Genomic DNA, 7,094 nt, shown 5'->3' on the forward strand with positions numbered 1-7,094 from the left:
AGTTCGGTAGTCCATAGAGTAATGAATTACAATAATCCAACTTTGAAGATACAAATGCATGAACAAGTATTTCAGTGGTGGTTGACGACAAGTACTTTCTTATAGAGCTGATATTACGGAGATGGTAAAAGATGATTTGCAGATACTTGTAACATGATCGTTGAAAAGAAAATGATTGTCAAAGGTAACATCAATGTCTCTAGCTTTCCGTGAGGGGCGGATGGTCTCACTGACGACGGAGATTTCTTGAACAGTTGGCATAGGTTGATGTTTAGCAGAGATCACTAGTAATTCAGTCTTATCCTTGTTTAGTTTAAGACGGTTAGCCAACATCCAGTGATCAATCTCATGTACACAACGCTCAATGTTAGACACAGCTAAATCCTTGTCACCAGCCAGTATAGTTGGCTGAAAGGATAAATAAAGTTGCGAATCATCAGCATAAAAATCATAACCCAAGTTAATCTCTTAACAATGTCAAAGAGCGGTGAAGTGTAGAGAAGGTACAAAATGGGTCCCAAAACAGAACCCTGTGGAACACCACATTGAAGAGCACGCTTCACGGATGTTCTACCATCTACAGACACAAACTGCATGCGATCGGACAAATAAGATTGGAACCATACAAATGGCTTGCCAGTAACTCCAAAGCGTTTATGTAGACGAGAAAGAAGAATATCGTGATCAACCGTATCAAAGGCAATAGAGAGATCTAAAAGTAATAGAATTACTGTTCTACGGTTATCAATGGCTGTGAGGATGTCATTATGCACGCGAATGAGAGCCGCTTCTGTGCTATGATACTGCTTATAGGCTGAGGGTATCGCTAAAACGATAAATTTATTATTAATGATGTGGCCCTGTACACTTGAAATGAACCCCGTTACAATTTGATTGTGTGCATGAAGGCTTCGAAAGGCTTTAAATTGTTGTTTAGTGTAGAAGCTAGCCTCCAGCACAAGGTAAAACAGCAGGTACGTCGATTCCACCGAAGGTAAACGATCCGGCTCGAAGTTCTTGCCCTCCATTAAGATTGGGTCGATTCCGATCGCTGATATCTACTCAAGAAAACGTTGTTTGACCTTAGTCTCTAACCTGCTTGCATAGTCGGATAAGGGTATTACAGGTGAGGTTATCCTGGAATATTTATTCTCGCTTAATTAACTGCACATCACTCTCTAGAGGACAAGCTGCCATTTTAAAATTTCGCGCGAAAAGTTTCCCACCAATATGGTGACCGGAAGTTTCGTGACGTCACGCGCCAACGTCAAGATCAACAGCTCACGCCACGCATGCGCAGACGTTTTTCATTCCTGTCATTTTCGCGGTGTCAGCGGGAATATAACGCTTGGTACTCGCTTGGCACTAGACTCATACTGCGCATGTTCAACAGTTCATCGACATGGTAGACTTGGAAGAAGTTTGCAAGAGACGAAACGCCTTTAATTAGGAAAGACGAATCGAGCATTTGTCCACGATCTACCTTCATAAGGTCACTGTATGGCGCGTTTTCAGGGTCAAAATTCAAATTCTTGTTGCACTTCATTCTGAATTCCGAATTCACATCACTGCATGACAATTGCATTCACAATATAACCCTGTTTAGTATTTTAATAAAAAAAAAAGCCATCGTCTACGTTTTTAAATAAAAGGTACACGTTTCGATTTCACAAAAAAGTTTTCCCGTATTAAAAAAAGTAAACAATTTCAAAAATATTCCCCCTCCGATAGTTTTTACAAGTTTCTAATAAAATATAAATACACGAAATTTTTTTCTAGAATTTGAAATATCTTTACACATTCTGCAATCGCGTACGTTACTATACATTAATTCTGAATTTAGTAAATGCGTTTTGAATTGAATAAACGCGTTTTGAGTTAAATACTTTTTGCCAGGCGTTCCTGGCGGAATTCTGGATGGCCTGGTCGCTTGTTCAGAAGCGCATCTCTTACGAATACGTATGCCGCTTCTGCAACTACTGCACGTGTCGTGAAGAGTGCTTTTAGTTCTGAAGAAATGGATAGTTCTACGAATACATTGCTCCGCGATTGCACTTATCGCCTTCTACAAACGGCTCAATTGCTTTGCAGGGCGTCAAATCCATCAAACTCATCAAATACGAGTGCAAACGCTAATCCTGTGACGTTGGTACCACCACCTCAACAGACCAACTCGGTACCATCTATTAGCCGTTCCGTTCGTGCCGAACACCAACGTTTATTTGGACACCAGCCGCTAGCTGGTACTGGTATCAGACAGTCCTCTAGTAGAAGTTCTAGAGCGAGAGTACGGCCATACAATTCTGGGAGACCAACCGGTCAAACTTGGTCGCGTGCGTTTGTATGCCTTGCTTCGTCGACATCAGAGCAATTACCAACGCCAGGAGAACGGAACGGCTTGTAGATGGTACCGAGTTGGTCTGTTGAGGTGCTGGTACCAACGTCAGAGGATTAGCGTTTGCACTCGTATTTGATGAGTTTGATGGATTTGACGCCCTGCAAAGCAATTGAGCCGTTTGTAGAAGGGGATCAGCGCAATCGCGGAGCGCTGTATTCGTAGAACTATCCATTTCTTCAGAACTAAAAGCACTCTTCACGACACGTGCAGTAGTTGCAGAAGCGGCATACGCATTCGTAAGAGATGCGCTTCTGAACAAGCGACCAGGCCATCCAGAATTCCGCCAGGAACGCCAGGCAAAAAGTATTCAATTCAAAACGAGTCCTCCTTAATAATTTTTGGCACGGTCGATGTAGATCTTTTTTGTGAATGATACAGGAGGCCTGTCGAAGAGCACAGACGTATAGGAAATTAATTTAATATATCCTGTCATTGCTATCCGTCAACAAATCGAGTACATTTGTAGTACTTACTTTCCTTGAGTGTTTGAGAGCTTCAACTTGCAGTGCAATGTATTTGCATTTTCAGCAAATAATAAAAGTTCACAGAAGTTTAGGTTTTGGTTGAAAAGTTTTTTTTTTCACGAATCACAACCGGCGGGAATGATTACTGAAACACGAAATGTCATTGTCGCGTTAAGAAAAGTAAGATGATGTCTGCACTAGAGATATGGTCGTCATAACTTGGGGGAAATGGTAGAATAATTATGGATTTTATCAGAGGAAAGAAAGTTCTTTTCAATCATCAATCTCGAAAATGTCATCATATATGGTTTATGACATGAAAAATTTTACCAAAATCTGATCACTTTATTTTGTTCAAACTACCCTAACCCTCAACAGATGAGAATTGCACCATAACTGGAGAAGTGTGTACAAAAAAAGAAAGACAAGCCTGTTGCCTAAACGTGAATAAAATCAAATAACATCTTGAACTTCCAGTTGTAATAATAATAGTTAAATGAATCAATTATTTTCCCAATAAAAGTCATATTTGACTTCATCTATCGTTCTTACTGCCCAAAAACATCCGATACACACTGTGACGCTTGCGACAAACGAGATCGAAACTTCGAGGGGTGTCGCTAAGGCGTGTTAATGCTAAGGATAAACGAGACTATCTTACAGGTTGTTTCGTGCTTCAATTACCAATAACCACGAAAACCCAAGGTTGAAGGTTGACATTTAACGGTGATGTATTGGTGATCAACGATTAAAGATCCACGATATACGAACCACGATAGACGATGCACGATCGCGATCGTAAACTGAAATAACAATGCAACGAATTCCTATCAATTTACTTGAAACGTTGCGTAACCCATGATCAAAAAATGCTTGGAGCAATTAACCTGCCTCCGTCGATAACGCGATCAGAAATAACAATAATCAACAGGAATTCACGAAAATCATAATAATCTACATCAAAATAACTCGAGATTTTAAAATCGATCACAAGTTTAACAATAGGGGCGTTCCTAGCTTAGCGTCTCATTCTTTGATTCGCCCCCTTTAGATTACAAACAATAAATTGTACTATTGTACGACTCTGTACGTTAGCGTGCTTCCACCCAAAATAAGAAAACTAAAAAAAAGAGGAAACTAGAAAAATTACCCACATATCGGTCCCGCTTGTGCCAAAGGTTAGGAACCAAAAACGGCGAGTCGAACAAATAGACAAATGGACAAGGAGAAATACAATCACATACTGGCTAAAAGGACGCTAAACGAGGCTTTTATACGCGCGTGGGAACGCTAAAATATCTGATTACAAATCAATAGAAAATAGACAACAACGTAACCACATCCGTGACTAAAATAATTCGTAACAAAGAACTCAAATTTGACTTAGGCTAAATGAATCGTTTGTGGTATCCTTAACACACACTTTGCAACCTTACTTTTCAACCTATTAAATTACAAGAGTTATCTGACAATTTGATGAGGAGCTGTACAGCTGATAGTATCAGTGAGGACAAAAACCAAATTATTTCCCCAAGGCTTGTATCCCCTGGGAACAAGACTAAATCAAGTCAGATTAAAATAACGAGGAGAGTTTTGTTGACCTCTTTACGAAAATGGATGATTTACACCTAATAGATTTTAGAGAAATAAACTGAAGTCAAAAGGAGACTTCGATACTGCACATTAAGTGGTAATGGGCACCAACCTGGCTGCTATATTAAAGAAATTTATAGACATTTGCCAGGGGGTTTGGCTGTGTCAATTTTACAGGAGACAAATCAGGTATGAATCACTCAAGAAATTTATTAGCTGTCATCCTGGAAGCTTAAACACTCTTGAGAAATATGACTGATCACTCCTCACAATCATTTTCGATGAAATCTGGACAAAACTTTTGAAAACTTTACAGGTAATTTTACCGTTACAAATAGAGTAGACGTAACTCCCATATAGCATATTAGTCTAGGCAAGTTGTGTACAGAGAACAAAAGACTGATAATTTAAAAAAGAAGCTTCTTGGAATAATGACATACTCTTGAATAACAGCTAGCCACAGTAAATGTCACAGCCATCCATTCTGTTTATACATAGTTAGTAGAGGGGACTGGTCCCATCTACTAACTATGGTCTATAGTACCAATTATTGGGTCACTTCACAATACCTTAAACAGAAGGGAATACAACAGTTAATTCCCATCATCAACTGAATCTCAAGAAATAAGAACTTCAAGATCACGACACATACAACAAAGTGAAGTATAACTAAACTGGTTTGAAATTCATAGTGCACTTCGACTCAAAATTTATTTCGCAAGGCAAATCATTCTATTGAAATGAACAGGACAGAATACAGCTGACGCCATTCGTTTCGAATAACACATGAACATGAAGAAAACGATACCAGTTTTACTCATTAGACAAAGCCCACGCATTTTTTTGAGGTAAGTGGACAAGTTAGACCGAAAGCTAGATAGATAAACAATTAACTGACAATAGTGAGGGATTTGGGGGCCAATTGATAAATAAGTTTTACCGAAGTTTTTCCTCTAGTTAGCACATGAAGCTCGAAAAGGCAATATTAAAAATTACCACAAAAACACAGTAAAAAAATAAGCCAAAACCGTAGCCGAATTGAGGTAAGACCATAACCGTTGTTAAGATACATGCATACCTACCCGGCATATACAACAGACTAGGAGAGCAAAAAGGCCAAAGACGGTTTTGGGTCATGACTTGGAAAATCCACCAAACCCTCCCAAAAAATAATTCGCCGAGGGTTGTAGTAAGAGCAACTTAATCCTGAAGCTGGATACATTTTTTAAAGCCTTGTAAAGAGAACGAAAAGACGATATTATTTAAAATGATTCGATGCTTGGGGGCCACCTCAAACTTAACGCAATTTTACTTCGATAAGATATAAGATCAAAATCTAAATTTCCATACATCATGATACACACATACATACTTTATTTCAGTCTCGCAGGTTAAAAACTGGCAGCCGTTGGCTGATGTGGACCTGCGTTACTAATTTACAATATTTACATCTAAACTGAGAAGACCTAGTATACTATGTGTGAAAAAGAAAAAAGTTAAAAAAAGTATCAATAATAGTAAAAGTGATCCGATTTGGTTGTGAACAAAGAGCTCTCCTTTTCAAAGGTGAAATTATTAATAAATTTGGAAAAGTGTTTTAAACGATTTATAAACGAAATGACATTATCATAGTCTTTAACGCTACCGGAAATTGAGTTCCAGATCATAGTTCCTCTGTGTCGAAAAGAAAGTCTCCCTATTTCTTTTTTTGGGTCTGTCCAGTACCAGTTGTTTAGATCGTCGGGAGTTATACATTGTTGCTTTAGCAGAAAACAATCCTATTATTCATGCTGGGCCAGCGCGATTTAAAGCTTAGTGGACGTGTTTTAGTATAGCTTTTTTGTACATGTATGATAATGGAAGCCATTTGGCTTTTTGTAAGATGTAGGTGTTGTCACGGTCGCGTGGTAGGTCGTGAATAAGCCTGGCTGCTTTTATATGGATCTCCTCTAATTTATTAAATAGCGGTGCGGTGCATCCACCCCATACTGGAATGCAATAGGTGACTCCTGGTACGACTGTTTTAAAATAAATTTCTTCGAATACTTTAGAGGGGAGGCGTGGCATTCTCCTCAGAGCTCCAAGCTTTATCCTGTAGCTCTTACATAGTTTATCAATGTGAGATGACCTGGACAATTTAATTTGTTGTCAATTTCCACGCTTAAGCAGCGAGTGGAGTTTACGAAATCAATATTATTTTCTTCGTATCGGCGTTCTTGAAAGGGACCGATTAAAGGTTTTATGGACAGGAGCATAGCTTCACTTTTTCCATTATGGATCGAGAGTCTGTTTCTTTTTGACCATCTGTAAATTTGTTTAAATTTTGTTTAAAAAAAAAAAATCTTTCCTCGGATCAAATATCTCACGATCGTCTCCAAATACAACTTTGTGATTCACAAAAATAAAACATCACCACCTTAAGACTAACCTTCAAGGTTTGTTGTCTCATGTGCACATTACGGTGGCCCACAGGGGCAGTACAAAAATATTTTTCCCAGTACAAAAATATTTTTCCCAGTACAAAAATATTTTTCCCCAGTACAAAAATATTTTTCCCAGAACAAAAATATTTTTCCCAGTACAAAAATATTTTTCCCAGTACAAAAATATTTCAGTCCCAGTACAAAAATATTTTTCCC

Source organism: Stylophora pistillata, chromosome 8 (genome assembly GCF_964205215.1).
Source record: "Stylophora pistillata chromosome 8, jaStyPist1.2, whole genome shotgun sequence".
In the NCBI taxonomy this organism is placed as follows: domain Eukaryota; kingdom Metazoa; phylum Cnidaria; class Anthozoa; order Scleractinia; family Pocilloporidae; genus Stylophora; species Stylophora pistillata.